The sequence below is a fragment of the Vicugna pacos genome, chromosome 8 (genome assembly GCF_048564905.1).
Source record: "Vicugna pacos chromosome 8, VicPac4, whole genome shotgun sequence".
NCBI classification, from domain to species: domain Eukaryota; kingdom Metazoa; phylum Chordata; class Mammalia; order Artiodactyla; family Camelidae; genus Vicugna; species Vicugna pacos.
In genome coordinates this window covers 29,929,618-29,949,855 of record NC_132994.1, presented here as the reverse complement: position 1 = coordinate 29,949,855, position 20,238 = coordinate 29,929,618, and the positions used below count along the sequence as shown (strand labels likewise).

Here is a 20,238-nt window from a genome sequence, read left to right as displayed (position 1 = left end):
CAACATGTGATATATATATGGGAAAATATAAAGTGTGACAACCTATATGTAATAGGGGTTCCAGAAGGAGAGAAAAGAGAGAACAGGATCAAAAATGTATTTCAAGTAATTATGGCTGAAAACTTCCCAAATCTAGAGAAAAAAACGTATCTAGGTTCAGGAAGCACTGAGGGTCCCAAAGAAGATGAACCCAAACAGACCCACACCAAGACATATAATTAAAATAGCAAATGTTAATGATAGAGAAAGTAAGAGAATTCTAAAGGCGGTAAGAGAAAAACAAAAGGGTCAGTAACAGGGGAACCTCCATAAGGCTATCAGCTGATTTCTCCACAGAAACTGCAGGCCAGAAGGCAATGGCAAAATAAATTCCAATTCCTGAAAGGGAAAATCTGCAATTTAGGATACTCTACTCAGCAAGATTTTCATTTAGAATAGGTGAAGAGAAAGCATTTCTCAGACAAGAAAAAACAATAAAGTACAACAATACTAAGCCTAACCTAAAAGAAATATTGAAAGGTTTTCTCTAAATAGAAAATAATCAAGAATCTATAGGAAAGGGAAAATCACAGTAGGAAAGGCAAATATATAAAAGGATTGAAGGTTATTAAATAAGCCAGCACATAGATTAAAAAACAATCCAAAGAACTTTGTCAAAGTGATTATAACTACAATTAACAGAAAAAGGGTAAACATAAAGATGTAGAATAGGACATTGGAATCACAAAATTTGTGGGAGGGGAGTAAAAAAATGTATGTGTTTGAACTTATATGACTGTCAGTCTAAAGCAAGTAGATACAGTTATGCGTTAACACACTTGAAAACCAAGCTAACCACAAATCAAAAACATGCACTAGGATTTACAAAACTGAAAACAAACTTAAGTATAATTCAAAAGAAAACCATCAAACCACAAAAGGAAAAAAGAAGGAACAAGGAACTACAAAATCTGCTGGAAAACAAGGTTTCGATGGCAATAAATACATATTTAACAATAATTACTTTAAATGTTACTGGACAAAATGTGCCAATCAAAAGACAGTGGCAGACTGGATAAAAAACAGAAACCTACAATATGCTGCCTACAGGAGACCCACTTTAGGGTGGAAGACATACATAGATTTTAAATGAGGGGAAGGAAAAAGATATTTCATACAAATGAAAGCAAGAAAGCTGAGGTACCGATATTCCTATCAGACAAAATAGACTTTAAAATAAAGCCCATAAAGAAAGACGAAGGACACTATATAATGATAAAGAGAACAATACAAGAAGAGGATATTGCACTTACTAACATATATGTACCCAATGTAAGAGGACCTAAATATATAAAACAGACACTAACAAAGGGAGAAACTGACAGAATACAATTGTAGGAAGAGACTTTAATACACCTCTCACATCAAAGGACAGATCTTCCAGACAGAAAAATGAATAAGGCAACAGAGATCCTAAATGACACAGTAGAACAGTTGGACTTAACTGATATCAGCAGGACACTACATCCAAAAAATACAGAATACACATTCTTTTCAAACACTCATGGAACAGTCTCTGGGTTCAACCATATACTAAGACACAAAAGAAGACTCAACATTAGTATGAAACTAGAAATCAACCACAGAAAGAAAAATTTAAAAAAATGAGTGGAGACTGAACAACATGCTACTCAAAACCAGTAGGTCAACAATGAAATCAAAGAGGAAATTAGAAAATACCTAGAGACAAACGACAGTAACAGCACAACCTTACAAAATACACGGGATACAGCAAAAACAGTCTTGAAGTTTATAGCAATACAGGTGGTCTTCAAGAAATAAGAAAAATCTCAAACAAACCACCTAACATATCACCTAAAAAACTAACAGAAACAAAGCCCAAAGTCAACAGAAGGAAGGAAATAAATAAAATAGATAAAAAATAGAAAAGATCAATAAAACCAAGAGTTAGTTTTTTGAAAAGATAAGGGAAGTTGACTAACCTCTAGCCAGGCTTGTCAAGAAGGAAAGGGAGAGGACTCAAACAAAATAAGAAATGAGAGAGAAATAACAACCAATGCAAAAAATAAGAAAATACTATGAATAGTTATGTGCCCAAAAATTGGACAATGAAGAATTAATGAAATTTCTAGAAACATACAGCCTTCCAAAACTGAGTCCAGAACAAATAACTTGAACAGACTGATTACTAGATGTGAAAAAATCTGTAATTAAAATTAAAAAAAAAAATTGTTAGGGACTTTTGTTTGTCCATGCAAACAAAAGTTCAGGATGAGATGGCTTCAGTGAGGAATTCTACCAAATATACAAACTTTTACCAATCCTTTTCAAACTGTTCCAAAAGACTGAAGAGGCGGTAACACTCCCAGAGTCAATCTATGGAGCCACCATCACCCTGATACCTGATACAAAGACACTACAGAAAAGAGAAAATTACTGGCCAATATCTTTGATGAATGTAGATGTAGAAGTCTTCAACTAAGTATTAGCAAACTGAACCAAACAATACAGAAAAAGGATCATAGTCCATGATCGAGTTGGTTTCATTCCAGTGTCACATAGCTGGTTTAGCATACACAAAATCACCATATTGTCAAGAGACAAGACAAAAACCATATGATCATCTCAAAGATGCAGAATAAACATTTGATAAAATGCAACATTTATTCACAATAAAAACTCTCAATAAAGTGTGTATAGAGGGAAAAGCCCATATATAACAAACCGAGGGCTAACATTATACACAGTGGAGAGAAACTGAAAGCCTTTTTCCTAAGATCAGAAAAAGGTAAATAAGGATGCTCACTCGCACCACTTGTGTTCAACATGGTATTAGAAGTTCTAGCTACAGCAGCCAGACAAGAAAAATAAAAAGTAGCCAAATTGGAAGGGAAAAATTAATATTGTGATTATATGCAGATTATATGGTACTCTAAATAGAGAACTCTAAAAACTTCACACAAAAACTATTAGAATAAATGAATTTAGCAAGGGAGCAGGGCACAAGATTAATGTACAAAAATCTGTAGTATTTCTTTACACTAACAATGAAATATCAGAAAGAGTAAATAAAAAACAATTCCTTTTAAAATTGCATCAAAAAATAAAGTATCTAGGAATAAACTTAATGAGTTTACTTACTTATACATTAAAAACTATAAAACACTGATAAATAAAATTGAAGATGATTCAAAGAAATGGAATGGTATCCCATGCTCTTTGATTGGAAGAATACTATTAAAATAGCCACATTACCCCAAGCAATCTATAGATTTATTGTGATTCCTATCAAATTACCCATAACATTTTTCACACAACTGCAACAAATAATCCCAGGATTTATATGGAGTCACAAAAAGACCCACAATTGCAAAAGCAACCCTGAAGAAACAGAACAAAGCTGCAGGCATAACCCTCCCACAGTTCAGGCAATACTACAATGCTATAGTGATGGAAGTGTGGTGCGCAACATAGACATATAGATCAATGGAATAGAATAGAGAGCCCAGAAATAAGCCCACATACCTACAGTTAAGGTATAATGAAGGAGGCAAGAATATACAATGGAGAGAACAGTTTCTTCACCAAGCAGTGTTGGGAAAGCTGGACAGCTACATGAAAATCAATGAAATTAGAAAGAACACTTCTTCACATCATATATAAAAAATAAACTAAAAAAAATTTAAAGACCTAAATATAAGACATGACACCATAAAACTCTTAAAAGAGAACATAGACAAACCATTCTCAGACATAAATCATAGTAATGTTTTCTTAGATAAGTCTCTCAAAGCAAAATAAATAAAAGCAAATGTAAACAAATGGGACCTAATCAAACTTAAAAGCTTTTGCTCAGCAAAGGAAACCATAAGCAAAATGAAAAGATGACCTACAGAACTGAAAAATATATTTGCAAATGATGCAACTGACAAGGGGTTACTATCCAAATATATAATGGCTTATGCAACTCTGTATCAAAAGATATAGAAATGGGCACAAGACCTAAATAGACATTTCTTCAAAGACGACAAAGATGGACAACAGGCATATAAAAAAATGCCCAACAGTGCTGATTATCAGAGATGTATCACAAAGAGGTCTCACCTCATACCTGTCAGATAGCTATCATCAAAAAGTTTATGAATAGTAAATGCTGGAGAGGGTGTAGAGAAAAGGGAACCCTCCTACACTGTTGGTGGGATTATAAATTGGTGCAGCCACTGGAAAACAGTGTGGAAGTTCCTTACAAAAAATAGAGCTACCATATGATTCAGCCATCCCACTCCTGGCATATATTCCAGAGAAAACAAAACTCTAGTTCAAAAAGATGAATGCACCCCAATGTTCATAGCAGCATTATTTACAATAGCCAAGACATGAAAACTACCCAAGTGCCCATCAACAAATGACTGGTATAAGATGTGGTATGTATATATATAATGGAATGTTACTCAGCCATAAAAATATTGCCATTTGCAATAACATGGATTGACCCAGAGAAAATCATACTATATGAAAAAGTCAGACAGAGAAGGAATTATATGATATCACTTAGAAGTGGAATCTAAAAAATAATACAAGTGAATGTGTATACAGAAGAGAAATGGACTCACAGACATAGAAAACAAACTTACGTTTATTAAAGGGGAAAGGAAGCAGGATAAATTAGTAGGAGTATTAGATTAACAGATACAAACTATGCATAAAATAGGTAATCAAAAATTTGCTGTATAACACAGGTAACTACTCAATATGTTGTAACAATATGTAATGGAAAATAACTTGGAAATATATGTATATAAAACTGAATTACTTTGCTATGTACCTGAAACTAACATATTATTGCAAATCAACTATACTTCAATTAAAGCAAAAAATAAGGTACCAGCAGATTTGGTGTCAGTGACAGCCTCTTCCCTGGCTTGTAGATGGCTTCCTTCTTGCTGTGTGTGCATTAGAACTTTCCTTGGTGCATGCTCATGGAGAGGGGAAGAGAATGGGGAGAGAAGGGAGGAGACAGAGTTGGGGTGAGGAAGAGAGACAGAGGGGGAGTGGAGGAGACAAACAGGGAGAAGAGAAAAGGGGAGAGACAGATCTTGTGTCTCTCTTTTCTTAAGGGCATTAATCCCATTGTTAGGGTCATGCTCTCATGACCAAATCTAACTCTTCTTTACCTCCTAAAAGCCCACCTCCAAAACTCACATTGTGAATTAGGGATTCATCATTTGAAGTTTGAGGGTACACAAACGTTTAGTCCATAGCAGATACTGTGACCTCCATTTGTGATCCAGCATTCTTCTAAGTAATGTGTTAACTAATTACTCTTTTAATTAATCCTAAATTAATGTTTTTACTTTTATTATATTTTTGTTAGTAGTTCTAATATTTTATGCAAGCAAATAAAGTATAACATTACTTAACTTCTTTAAACCTGAGTTTTATAAAGAGGAATCAGCTTGACAGATCTTGTTGAGTATTTTTTCAAGAAATCGAATGTGTTATCTAGAAACCTAATTCATTAGACTCTCTAATATGTACTTTGTTTAGTAACCCCTGGTTTAGAGGTAGAGCAGGGTTGGGAGGTACAGACCTACCATATTTGACTAGAGTCCTTATCTTTCTCATCCCTAGCTCATCCAGTATAAGAAGGCTTTCTGCTCTAAGAGCTTATTGTCAAAACCAGTCAGATTGTGTTTCTATTTGCTTAAGAACTGAATTATTTTAAATGACGAAGACTAAGTGGCTTTAACCTAACGATGAAGCAAATTAAATACAAAGAGAATAAAACTCTGGTCTGTGTAGGACATTTCTTACTTTCAGAAAATAGAGTATTAAAATTTTGTCAGTCTTCTGATTTTTCAAGGAAACAGGTCAGATTCGTCCCATAACTTTGTGTGACTTTTCTGTTTGTCCCTGTCAAATAGTAAAAGTATCTTTTTCTTTGGAAATGCCTTTGATTTTAATTGTAGTTCCTAGTGTCTTTAAGTAGATTAACTTAATGAGATTGCCTATAAATTTTACATGCCCTATATAACAATAATGGGATATATCTTTTTTTCTGTCCATGAATCTCTTGGATTTTCTTTGTTTTTTATTCTAATTCTGATCCATTTACAAATGTCTTTACCTTATAACTTTTCAGAAGTTTCGGCAGAGATAATAAAAGGCTATATTCAAAGGCTCAGGAAAAACCCCAATACTATCTGTGGCTAAACATAATTCTTCTCTTTGAGTCTTTCTTGCAGAAATCTTAATTTCCAAACAAGTTCTAACCTGATCAGTCGATTATGTAATTTTAGTAGTCTCCCAAAGAGCACGCAAACTCTTTCCATTTTTATTTAGTAGTCTTTCCTTCTGCCTCATAGACCAGAAGCTCCCTAGAGACCTAGTCGTCTCTGCTCTTCAGATGCTTAGAGAGGTACATTACTCTTTCAGGCCTCTAGGGACCACTTAGTGTGCTGCAATGAGTATTAACATTGAGAAAAACACATCATTTACTTTAGATAAAGAGATCATACTTATACTATCAAACACTGTAAATCTAATTTTTATTTTTACCAAAGTGATGTTTGCACATATTTTCAAAAGCTAAATAGTGCTAAACGAATGCAAGTAATAACAGTAATGCCCTGTTCCATCCCCTAACTCTAATATTTGTCCTCAGATCAACCTCTTCCAGCATAAATTTATGCTATATACTTGCTATTCCAAATAGTATGCTTATTCTGAGAGCTCTTGATTCATTCAGTTTTGACAGTGTAACACATTTTATTGCAGTGTCCAGTTCCCTTATACTGTTATTCTCCTCACAGCTTCTGACTAGTCTTATAAAGCTATTTATTAAATCAATACTCAGTGTTCTGTTATTACACTATAAATGTAGATACAGTTTAAAGCTGAGCCAATTAGTATACCAAAATTACATCTCCCCCACTCAGGAATATGTTTAGTCAGTTTGTTTAGCTAAGTAGCATACTAAAGTTATTTTACCTTCCTCTGGAATTTGCTTTCCAATGTACTTAATTGTTAGGTTTTTTTAAACTATTGTTCATCTTCCCAAGCACTAGTATCATTTAACTCAATTTTTCACAAATTAAAGGGCATTTCTTGGATGTGAGGGCGATCTGGCTGCGACATCTGTCACCCCATTGATCGCCAGGGTTGATTCGGCTGATCTGGCTGGGTAGGCGGGTGTCCCCTTCCTCCCTCACCGCTCCATGTGCGTCCCTCCCGAAGCTGCGCGCTCGGTCGAAGAGGACGACCATCCCCGATAGAGGAGGACCGTTCTTCTCGGTCAAGGGTATACGAGTAGCTGCGCTCCCCTGCTAGAACCTCCAAACAAGCTCTCATAAAGGGCATTTCTTTTCTTTAAAACTTAAGCTTGTAAGACTAGATCCTCCAAGTTTCAGGGTCTGTCCATTTACATTCTGGAGTGAGGCACTGGCAAACTGGCTGGATGCTTTCTACACGCAGATGGAATGCCAGCTACTGGGCATCACCATGGGTCATTTGTTCAGTGAGGGAGCTGTTTCATTGTGGACTTTCCAAGGTTAGTATGCCTTGATTTTTCAAGCATTTTCCTTAATGTAAAGAAGGATTCTTCCATTCCCTGCATAAGAGATTGTATTCCTTTTTTTTCTATTTTTCCATTAAAAAAATGACACAAATGTAATGGCTTAAAGATTATCTCAGTTTCTGTGGGTCAGGAATCTGCATATACCTAAGCTGGGCCCTCTGCTCATAGCCTCCAAGGCTGCAATCAAGATAGTGGGCCAGGCTGACCTCTTATATGGAGCTTGAGCTTCTCTTTCAAGTTTAAGATTGCTGGCAGAACTTAGTTTCTTAGTTTTAGGACTGAGGGCCTCAGCTCCTAGAGGCTGCCTTTCCCCATAGGCTGTTCATAACATGGCTGTATGCTTCAAGGCCAATAGAAGAGCACTTCAGGGCTTCAAGGAAGGACCAAGCCCTCTTTTTAAAAATTCATCTGATTAGGTTAGATCTATCCTGGATAATCTCCGTTTGATCAATTCCAAGTCATCTGGATTTAATGCCAAGTCACATTATTTACATCTATAAAATCCTTTCACTTTTGTGATGTAATCATGGGAATGATTTCTCATGTATTCACAGGTCTGAACCCACTCAAGGGAAGATGATTGTTTATGGGTGTGAGTCACCAAGAATTCTGCCTCCCACAGTGATCTAAGTATGTCTGTTGGCTTTCAGAGGTAGGGGAAATTCAGTTCAGTCCATCACATATTCCTACTGTAAATGGAACATTTAACAATTGTTTTTCTGTTTGCTATTGATATATAGCTCCACAGTTTACTTTGTATATTGACCTTGTACCCAGCAAAATTACTAATTTTCTGTATTCTAATGTTTTAGTGCAATTAAAAAAGTATACATATGTAATCAATTTGTGGATAATAGTGCTTTCTCTCCAGTAATTATAGTTTATTACTTCTATTATATTAACACTTAGGCTAGGACCTTTAATGTAATAACATTTGTGATAAGGGGCCTCTGTGTTTGTTTTAGAAGGAAGGATTAGTATTTCACCAGGAAGTGATTTGTTGTAGTATTTTCTCAATCTTTTATCACATTATTTCCGTAATTGACTTAAGATTTGTCATGCATATATGTTGAGTTTATCAGTTTTTAAATCTGACATAATTAAAAATGTTCCCATATTGTGCCAATAAATTTCCTCCAGTTAAATTGAGTCTGAGCTACACTGTTTTAGAGGGAGGGAGATGATAATTCCTCTTAAAACACACAAAGGGCTTCATTAAAGTTCTATGATACAAGTATTCATTACAAATCCCCAAGGTATTGAAGCATCCAGCATATTGTCAAGTTTCTCAATACCAAGTGTTATTTTGAGTATCTATAACATTTATAAAGTCCACTCCTGTGATTTTGCCTCTTTAGAGTCAGTCCAATAAATCTTTGTGATCCTGAGCACATTCAAAGGCCTGAATGGTAACTCGGTGATCATACTGCAGATCTTACCCGGCATCAAGCTGTAGTGATTAGCAAAGACTCCAGCAGAGAAGCAGTGGCTGTATACTCAGTGTTCACTCGTATACTCAACATGCATCTCCATCTCCTACAGGCCCCAAATCTGTCAGACCCCGCCACCTAAAGCCCTGCTTTTCCTCTCCAGGATGCTGTGGGTTCAGAGTGATGAGCGTAAAACTGATTCGGTTCAATCTAGTAGCTTAGTTTTTAGGGTTTATCTCACTAGCTCTAGCTAAGAAGCTTGTATTCTTCAGCACATTTGAGATTCATTATCTACAGTTATAGGTCTGTTCACCAAAAATATCCCAACATTGGTATATCCTGTGAAACCTGTTCCTTGGAAAATAAATCAGTACAATAGTTACACCTACAGTGTCTTATCTTCCATCCAGACTAAATCCTACTGGTATGTTTACATGGATCTCTAGTCAAATTCAAAAGTTTCATCTGCCACTGAGGAAGCAGCAAATGTTACCATTCTATTTTGAAGAGCTTTTTTTCCCTTTGATTCTCACATGGATTAATTTATTTTAGCCAGTTGTTTTGGACCTTACTGTGTTTTCATGACATGCTATACATTGTCAAAATTGTCACTCCCTTGAAGACCTTTAATACTCTGTTCAAACAGCCTTCACTTCTATTTCATCACGTCTTTTGGAGAAAACCTATTCATACTGAAAGTGAGGGTGTTCTTTCCCTAGTAGAAACTAGCCCTACTATCATCCTAGTCTAACACTTATGTTCATCTTGAGTTCTAACAACATTTGGAATTTCAACTCTTTCAGAAATAATTCCCTAAAAGCTTGAAGTAATATTTCTCATGTCACAACAAAATAATGCCTCAACAATAATCTACATGCCTCTTTTTGAGGTGAGTTTTGTATAATTGGTTTGTTGTATTTTATTAAGTGATTAATATTTATTAATATATTCCAGCCCTAAGCAGAGATCCTCAAACTGGGTTTGTCAAATTATTTCTTTTTGTTATAGCAATCCCTGAGAATTGATAGTTGCAGCCTGGAGAATCTTATGAAGGATTCTAGGGCTAAGACTAGACTTATCTGTAAATAGTTTGAAGACTGATAAATGATGTCTGCCTTAAGTATACAAGAGAAGGCTAGCAGGTATACTCAGAATGTGCTTGAAACTCTTTTTGCACAGTTTAATTTTACATTAAAAGACATTTCAAAGTTCAAACATACTTAAAAACTTACGAGACAATTAAAAGTTGTAGATTAAAAGTCACTATAGACTTATTTTAAAGAGGAAAAACTGCAAAGGGAACAAGATAGACAATGTATAAAAGACAGTCTCTTCGGTAAGTGCTGAGGAAACTAGACACTACATGTAAGACAGTGAGATTAGAACATTCCTTCACACCATCAAAATGGATTAGAGACCTAAGTATAAAAGCGGAAACCATTAAACTCCTAGAAAACATAGGCAAAAACACTTTTTGATATAAACTGTAGGTCAAAAAAATATTGCTATCTTCTAAGGCAAAAGAAATAAAAGCAAAAAAAACCAAATGGGGCCAAATTAAACTTAAAAGCTTTTGCACAGCAAAGGAAACCATCAATGAAAAGAACCTACTGAGTGGAAAAAAAATTCTTTCAAATCATATAACAAGGGGTTAATATCCAAAATATATAACAGCTCATACAACTTAGTATCAAAAATGTAGACAGCCCAATTTAAAAATGGGTGAAAGACCTAAATAGACTTTCCTAAAAATGACATACAGATGGCTAACAGGCACATAAAAAGATTCTCAACATCACTAATCAGGAAAATGCAAATCAAAACTACAACGAGATACCACTTCACACCTGTCAGAATGGCCATCAAAAAGTCAACAGATGTTGGTGAGGGTGCAGAGAAAAGGTAACCCTTGTACACTGTTGGTGGGAATGTCAATTGGTTCTGCCTCTATGGAAAACAGTAGGGACGTTCCTCAAAACTACCAGTAGAACTATCATATGATCCACCAACTCTACTCCTGGGTGTATATACAGAAAAAATGAAAACACTACTTCGAAAAGAGGTTACGTGCGCCTCAATGTTCATAGCAGCACTGTTTACAATAGCTGCTACATAGAAGCTACTCAAGTGCTCATCAGATAAATGGATTAAGATGTGGTTTATATATACATATACGCAATTAAATATTACTCAGCTATAAAAAAAGAATGAAATTCAGCCACTTGCAGCAACATGGATGGACCTAGAGAATATTATACTTAGTGAAATAAGATAAAGACAAATATTGTATGGTATCGCTTGTGTGGAATCTAAAAAAATAAATGAATATATATGGAAAAGCAGAAAAAGACTCACAGGTATAGAAAACAAACTAGTGGTCACCAGTTGGGAGAGGGAAGGGAGGGTGTTGGGCTGCACTTGGCAGTCCTGCAAGCCTTGTAGTTGCCCAACCTGGAGACTAAAAGAAAGAGCATAGTGACAGAGACATCAATGGCTTATTGGATAGGGGATCTCACATGTCTGAAGCAAAAAGTCCCGGAGTGACACTTAACCATGTATTGGCTGGCAGGCTGCCAGGCAGGCACGATGTGGCAGCCATCTTTGCTACTTATTTATACTCTTGGGGAATTGACCTCACGTTGGCTCATTAGTTACCAGGGAAACCAGAAGCTGAGGCATGTCCTTCATAGCCCCTCAGGTTAAGGAGCATCAGGAGGGCAGAGGTTTCCCTTTAATAAGTTAGCAGGTGGAGCCATTCTGGCCTAAGTATTAGAACAGTCACTATCTGAGGCAGGGGGCAAGCACATTCATGTGAATAGGATATAGATGAAGCAGGGACTGGTCTAGTAGGGGATGTTCAAAGAGCAAGAGAACAGCCATCTTGAATGGCCTGACCATACACTCCACCTTTACATACCCTCTATGACCCTTACAATCTTGCTCCACCCCTCTTCTGCAGTAATCCTGGGGTCGGGTATGTAGAAGTGTACTGCAGTACAAATACAAAACAAATGCTATATAGAGTCCAGGAGGTGGGCAAACCCACCTTGGAGCCAGACACTTATTGGGTCAATTTTTCATGGGAAGTCTGGAGGACGATGACTAGGACATCTCAGTGTAGACCCAGCAATCAAACTAATTTAGCAGTGAAGCCACCTTTGTCGCCCAGTCACTCAGACTAGGGATGAAATGTAAGATGTGTAACAGGCACAATGCAGGGAAGATCAAGACCATCAAGCAAAATACAAGCAGTAACAGTGTCCTCAGGTAATACCACCCCTGCACGTGATTTTGTCCAGGCCAACTATTCCATACTGCCTGTTTACCCTCGGTACCCACAGCTGAATACTGGAGAGGCAGTATGACAGGCCACAGGGATAATATAATGGTGCCTTTCTCCAGTAGGGGTCATGATTAATTACCTTAGTAGTTTTATGTGGGGCAAGGTAAAACACAGGTGAAGTCTAAGCTCCTTGCTAATCTTATTCCTCACATGGCAGCAACAAACTCAAACCACCACGGACTTACCTGCCAGTCCCAGGGTCATTTTATGTGTGCCCCAGAGGGTAGATCCTGTGGCAAGGGCACAAACAGCTGAACTTGGGTTGTGCTGACTAGTTGCTTCGGGTTAACAAGGAGGAGGCAAGGGATTGATTGCTCCTGGAATGTTTTCACCTGTTGGGAGAGCAGGTTTCTCACTTCAGTTATAGTCGAGGCATCCTTTCAATTGGCCTGGCACCAGTGGGGTTGTAGGGCAGGTGGCTATGCCAGCATGTGTCATTTTTATCGGCATATTCCTAAGCCTCAAGGCCAGTAAAGTGGATTCCTTGGTCGCTGTGGATGTCTGTGAGGGTCCTGTATATCCCCCACATCTGTTCTAGACCCCGCATAGTTTTTTTTTTTTTTCCATTGCTGGACGCCTCGGGTGGGCCTCTTATAATAGTTTCCACCTGTTGTAATGCACTGTAGATTGCCTGTAGTCACTGTTCCATTGCACCCTATCATTCCTCTGCCCAGACCAGAAGTGCAAGGGTACTGTTATTTTGCCATTGCTGCAGGTCCCAAACCAAACCCTTCAGGGTAACTGGCCAAGTACAGTTCGCAAGCCTGTCCCTTATATCCCTAAAGCCTGTAATTGTTTAGGTTAACTCAGCCAGGTAACATCTAAGTATTTAATAGATAACCCAAGCCCTTGTATTTTGCCTGTATTCACCCTCCATCCCTCATGCAGTCAGATGAACCATGAGCACAGGCTGCTACTTTTAAACTGGAGAGAAACTCGGAGGGTAAAAGGTTATGATCAACATGATGGAAGAGAAAGACATTTCCCGGTAGTCAGCTGTCACAGGGCCCCGCGTGCTAGTGGACGATCACCTCCAGATTACCCCCTCAACTCTCCATACCCCGTTGTTATTTCCCAACATCTTGGGCACTCACGGGTGTTTCCTAGGTCTCTAGCTAGCTCTCCAGTTGTGGGGTGCAACCCGCAGGCCTGCAAGCCTTGCAGTTGTCCAGCCTCCAGACCGAAGAAAGAGCTGAGACAGTGACAGAGATCTCAACGACTTGTTGGAGAGGGGATCTTACATGTCTGAAGCAAGAAGTCCTGAAGCGAAACCCCACCACGGCGGGCTGGCGGGCGGTCGGCCGGTCGGCCGGTCCGGCGAGGCGGCGGGCCATGGCAGCCATCTTTATTACCCACGGGAGGAGGAGGCTACCTTTTATACTCTCGGGAACTGACGTCAGGTTGGCTCATCAGTTACCAGGGAAACCAGAAGCTGGGCATGTCCCTCACAGCCCCTCAGTTAATGAGCATTAGGAGTGCAGAGGTTTCCCTTTAATAAACTAGCAGGTGGAGCTATTCTGGCCTAAAGATTAGAATAGTCACTAGCTGGGGCGGGGGCAAGCACGTTCATGTGTGTAGGGTGTAGGTGCAGCAGAGACTGGTAGCAGCCAATGAACAGAGAGCAAGAGAGCAGCCATCTTGAGTGGCCTGACCATACAGAGGGGCAAGATGGGGTATAGGGTTAAGAGATACAAATGACTATATCTAAAACAGGTAAGCAACAAGGATATATTGTATAGCACAGGGAATTATAGCTCTTATTTTGTAATAATTTTTAATGGAGTACAATCTATAAAAATGCTGAATCACTATGCTGTACACCTGAAACTAGTATAACTTTACAAATCAACTATAATTCAGTTTTAAAGGAAAAAAATAAAGGAAAACTGAATAATATTTTGATATTGTTTAAGATATTGATTTCTGAGTTTAATTATAGCATATCATCAAAAGAATCTGTGTTTAATGGCAAGTGTTAAATTAAGATAATCCAGCAGTTTTCCCTACATAAGAGTTTGCATGTTGATTTTCATACTTTGTATTGTAACGAATTGCCTTAACTGCTTTTTTGTTCCATGACCACCTGCTCAGTTCTGCTATGTTGCACCTAAATACCGTGAGTCATTGTGTTAAATCATCTATAGAATCTTCTGAAATGAAATACATCTGAGAAAGAAAGCAAAGATTAGGAATGCAAATGATATAATTGCTGCTTTCGGTGTTGGTTATATTAACTTTTTCTTTCTTTAATTTACTTTGTATGAGAAAATCAGATGATTTTGAATTATTCACCACATTTCCTTCCAATGTGAACCTTTTTTTATTGTGATTAGACTTTCACATTAAGTGTTAATGCTTTTTGCTAAGAAGCAGGTTAATTGTACCATCTATTTTCAATTAGCTCTAATAGGGTGCATGTATAGCTGCGGAGTCTATCGTGCATGTCCTTATAGAAGTGAGGAAATGGAGTAAGAGCTATTATTTTGATGTCCTGATAAATTATACTCCGTATTATGTTAGATTAACAAAGTGAATGACTAATGTTCCATATACACATGAGCTGTGACAGCATTTTTGACTCTTAATAAATCTGAATACTGGCTGATATCCATTTTTTTTTATATTTAATGAAAATTAAATCTAGTTTATTTCATTATCTTTAGTTACTGACTTCTAAAAGCTAATATATATAGTCATTATTGTCTTTTCAGGACTATCCAGGAAAATTCTAGGTATTGAGGTTCTTTGTTATTTTAAGAGAACATATATGACAAACATTATAGGAAACTATAGAAGGAAATGCATTTTTCTTAACTTGCTATGGAAGGGAATGTCAGCTTTTACTTTTGGAATTGTGAATTCCTCATATAGTTAATTGTTCAAAAGCAATGTATGTAGAATATATATATATATATATAGGAATTTTATTACATATATATATATATGGAATTTTATTGCATACGTTTACAAAAAAACTTTCTGAACAACAATGAAAAGGCTAATTTTTAATGGGTGATAGGAATTAGAAAATTTAGTAACTGGGAATGTTTACATTATGCTTCTAAAAGGCCAGAATTTTTACTTGCCATATTTTGTAAATTGTTTTAATTCAGGAACACCAACAAATTTAAAATGTATCAAGTAATGGTATTGGGAGAGGTGATTGCAGTTAAATACCAGTTCTTAAATACTGAGATCTTTGTTTTGTTTTTTTATATATCTGCAAATGTTTTAATTTGTTTTTAAAAATCTTATCCAATTCTGAGATGATGATTATTTCACTAGTGTGTTTGCCTTTCTTCCCTGTCAAAACACAATTAAACAACCCCAGAATTATTAAACTTTTTAAAATTATAAGAATTCCAGGGAGTGAAGGTATTGCATTGTTTTACATAAAATAAATTTTAAAAGCATTCTCTAAAATAATTATTCATTGAATATTTTAAATCCAGATTAATTAAATAATTCTGGAAATTTCAGTAGCAAGGAGAGTTTTAAAACTTCACATAGTCTAGAATATGCAAAGTATATTTAATCATTAAACCCATTTTTTAGAGAATACCTGTTAAGATTTTATTGAACTAATTGTCCTCAAGAAAGAAGTGAAAACAGCTTTATAGACCTAAGAGAATCAAGAGAAATGCTAGAGCAAATAATAAGTCACATAAAATTGTGTATTAACGCTTGACTACAAAACAAGTTGGAGCTATTTTCAGTCAGCAAGGGCAGTCAAAACAAGAAAATTATTAGTGCATCCATTTATGCAAAGAAAAAAATCACATGATAATTTTGACATCTTGAATGTCATTTGATAAAAACAAATACTGTTTCTTCTGAGTAAAATTTCATGTTAATTGTAAAATGACAGGAAACTTCCTTAATATGAAGAAATATCTTTGAATACTAAAGAAAAAGTCAATTCTAGTGATTAAACATGAAGGAAATACTTAAATATGATTTAAGGCATTGCAAATGAAATGGTTTTTCAAAAGACTGTGAATATCAGAATTGCCTATGAAATTTTTCAAGAGTGGAAATTTTTCCTAGAACGAGCAAGTTTTGATCAAGGAAATCTGTGTGTGTGTCTATATTTTTAAAATGTTTACTTCAATATTAATAATAACAGCACTGATTATAATATTGAACACTTATTAAATGATTCTCTGAACTGGACAGCAATTTTCAAAGATAAAATCTTTAATATTCGCAAAATCTGTATAAGATAGGAGCTATTATATTTCATCTTACAGGTGAAGAAACTAAGATGCAAAGAAGCTAACTAAAGTGTCTACATCCTCTGTGAGACAAACATTGGTCGGTACTCAGTTCATTAACTTAGTTGATCTTGTTTTTGAATATGGATCAAAATTTCAGGCACAAGTCTCACTGGACCCATATTTAAAATCATTCCTCTAATCGGTACTAAGATAGCATGGATTCTTAGTATGTAGCTTACATTTGGCAGTTTGGAGTCCACTTTCTCCTGGTCTTCATTTACTCTATTAATATGCAGGCTCAAGCTTTATTTTATTTCAAGAAAGATTCCTTGCACTAGAGTTATAAATGTAGGTTCTGTTCTATCAATTTGTATCTCTTCTTCAGTATTTCCATTTGTGTCTATTTTAAATTTTGGCAGTATTCATTGGTTTGAGAACCCCTTTATACTCTCAAAATGTATTGAGAAGCACAAAGAGTTTGTGTTTATGTGTATTGTATCAGTATTTGTCATTTCAGGAATTGAAATGGATAATTTTTTTAAATACAAAAAATACAGGAACACATTTTGTTAGTCATCAGAGCAATGATGTCATCTTGGATGATGTAGCTTCTGGAAGTTATATGTGTACATGTGCAAGACTAAGAATTAAAAAGGCAAATAATGTTTTGGTGTTAATACAAATACAGCACATTTTGAAAAATGCTGTATTAACTTCTGTTATGATGTTTCACATCTCTTTTATATATCTGTCTCCATAAATTGCTTTTATCATTTTTATTCTTTACATCTCTTTCCATACTTTGAAACATATCTATTTTATGGTCTGTGAGTGTCTGGTAACTTAGTCATCATCTGAGATTATTTTGTATTTTTCCTCAATATCTTTTTTAGTTCCATGAGTTCCATTTTTACCTATTCTTACTGTTTTCACCATCTCTTTTATGAGATTTTTCATCCTTAAATCTCATTTTATGAGATTTAATTTTTCATTAAATCTGCCATACTTTTTAAACTGCAAAATTCGATTCAAATTGCAAAGTTGTCTGAAATTTTTCTTTTGTTTCTAACATAGATCTCTCCTGCTTACTTATATTACTGAAAAGTTTTGATTTTCATATTCTTTTTATTTCTTTATATATCTTTTGTAAATTTGATGCTTTTATTTTTCTTGTTTATTTTAAATGTGTTAGCTTTTGCTAAAATAACTGCTTGCATTATCAACAGAGAGAACCAGGGGTTTGGATGGCTTTCCCACTTGCTCAGTGTAATGATACTTTTTTTGGTCTGGCTTCTTCTGATTTGTTGGTTGCTCTCTTATTTTAGTAATGCTCTTGTCATTGGTTACCTCTTTCTTTTCACCACTGTTTGCGTGTTCCAAGGGACACATCTTTACAGGGTAATCTCTCTCTCTCAAAAGTGGTCCCTTCTAAAAGGCCTTCCCAAAGCCTCTGGCTTTGGGGACCTTCCACTCTTTTTTTTTTTTTTTTTCTTTTTTAAAAAAACACCTTCATTGATGGTGCTTTGACCCATTCCCTTCTCAAGCACTCTCATTTATTAACACACACAGTTAGGTCCTCTCCTCCTGGTGGTAAACACTAGTTGATGTCTTCTGGGTGTCTTACCAATGTCTTCCTACTCACAGGTTTTCCAAGTAGCTCCAACTGAACTCCTCTCTACAGAATGGGTTCAGATGCTGCTTCCACGTATTGTGAGTTTATCTCCCAACTTAAATACAAAATGCAGTTTATATTTTTTTAAGTTATACTCTAAGTGTAGGTGATGGATTTTTTTTCCTTTAGAAAGGTTTTAAAGGAACTATGAAGAGATTCATAACTAGGCATTTGCCCTTACCATAAAATAACTTAGATTTCTCTCACTGAGTCTGTAACTATTAAGCTTTCCAGATATGGAAGTTCTACTTAGTTATGTATCAAATATTCTTGTTCATTTTTATAATAGCTTTTTAAAAAATTGTATTTCAAACCTCTGTTTTATTAATTGAATAAATTAATATTGAGTCTATATTCTATGTTTTATAAATTCAAATCTGTTTTGTTTTGTTTTGTTGGTTCACACTACTGGTTTTCAGTTTTTCGTTTTCTTTTTTTCTTTGCTATCTTTTTATGTTTTGAAATCTCTAATTCTGAGCTCATCTTTCTTGGAATTTGTAGTAATTATTAGAGATCTGGATTAAAATTAACCTCCCTCAGTTGACTGGAGCACCACAAGTATAGAATCACTTCAAAATAAATTTTCTGTTTCAATTTTTGACACCACAGTGAAAATGTGAATCAATCTCAAAAACATGTTGAGTAGTTTACGATTACAAGTTTTCAGGGGAGATTGTTGTTGCTCTTGTTTTCTTCCCACTGCTTGATGTCAAGTCCAGATAGACAAGATTGTTCTGTTGCTCCTTTCAGCACAGCAGTCATTTCTCATGCATACTCGAGGAGTGTGCATGAGAAAAGCAGATGTGCAAATCAGATGCATCCTTAACTCTTTTTTCCTCTGCCCAGTACAACTCCAAAAATAGTAGCTAAGGGTTATATAGTTTCCATAGGTGCTAACCATTTCATTATTTTCTCTACTCCCAGGTTTCTTCCTTTTATTTTTATTTTCCCAGATTTTCCTGCCAGTCAACTAAGCAATGCATGTAAAGGAGCTTTTATATTTTTAGTTTATTTGCTCTAGTTTTTTGAAGTTGTTTTCATGAAGAACAGGATTTCCTTAACTTTTCCTATTCATTATATACCCTGCTTTTTTTGTCACTAGTAGAAGTCTGATTCTGGTCATAACAAATACAGTATAGCTGCTAAGTCAGTGGAGCAAATCAAATGTATTTACCATTTTCCCATGAATGTATAAAAATATTATATTATACATGGTACTATCCTAATTCCTTAGAATATTGGATTCTGTATATAATTTCCCTGGGAGACACTTATATAGAAAATTTATATTACATAACTATTACATGCTTAGAATAGTACCTGAGAAGGAAATAATGCTAAATGAAGCAATTATTTTTTTATTAGTCATTTGTTCATCCAAGCAAACTTATTTCCTAAGAAATAAGAATATACCTCAAATGAGACTTGTATTTATTCCTGAAATTCCTCAAATGTATTTTAGAAATATTTGTCTAAAATTTTTATTAGATATAAACATAAGACAAAAACTAGAAGCAGATGAGTTCTTACATTCTAATTTGTATACAAGTTGGCTAATTGGGAAACAGACTAAACTAGAAACTAGAAAAATTTATTTTAGTCTTGGCTCATCTTGTTTTTCTGAGTAATCTGTGTGAGTATGACAGTCACATGCTTTCTTTATACACAACATGAAGAAAATATGGTTGATATTCAGTACATTCTTCTCCATATTTTACATATTGAATTTCTACCATCAAATAGGTGAAATCTTTAGGATGAAGATTCTAAAATCCTCACATAATTATTCAATTAAAATAGGTAGTTCATTATTTTTTATTTGATAACAGAATACCTACATTTTAGCTATGACTATTCAGAATAAAGACTATATTTTCTAGCTTTGTGTGTGTGTTTATGTGTGAGTAGATGTGGTCATATGACTGATTTCTGATCAACAATATAAAAACAAACTGATGTATATAATTTTGAATACTGCTCTCAAAGAGTAATTGTGTTTC

General features: G+C 35.4%; 2 long non-coding RNA genes across 2 annotated transcripts in view; one reads left to right on the top strand and one right to left on the bottom strand.

The window, feature by feature from the left end:
• LOC140697678 (uncharacterized) overlaps positions 1–12,647 on the bottom strand; it is a 55,058-nt gene extending 42,411 nt beyond the window's left edge. The window contains exon 1 of the long non-coding RNA XR_012074884.1: positions 12,535–12,647. This is a non-coding gene — a long non-coding RNA (uncharacterized lncRNA). The remainder of the gene's footprint in view (positions 1–12,534) is intronic.
• A 1,332-nt stretch (positions 12,648–13,979) lies between these two features.
• LOC140697853 (uncharacterized) overlaps positions 13,980–20,238 on the top strand; it is a 78,117-nt gene continuing 71,858 nt past the window's right edge. Inside the window, exon 1 of the long non-coding RNA XR_012075226.1 lies at positions 13,980–14,062. This is a non-coding gene — a long non-coding RNA (uncharacterized lncRNA). The remainder of the gene's footprint in view (positions 14,063–20,238) is intronic.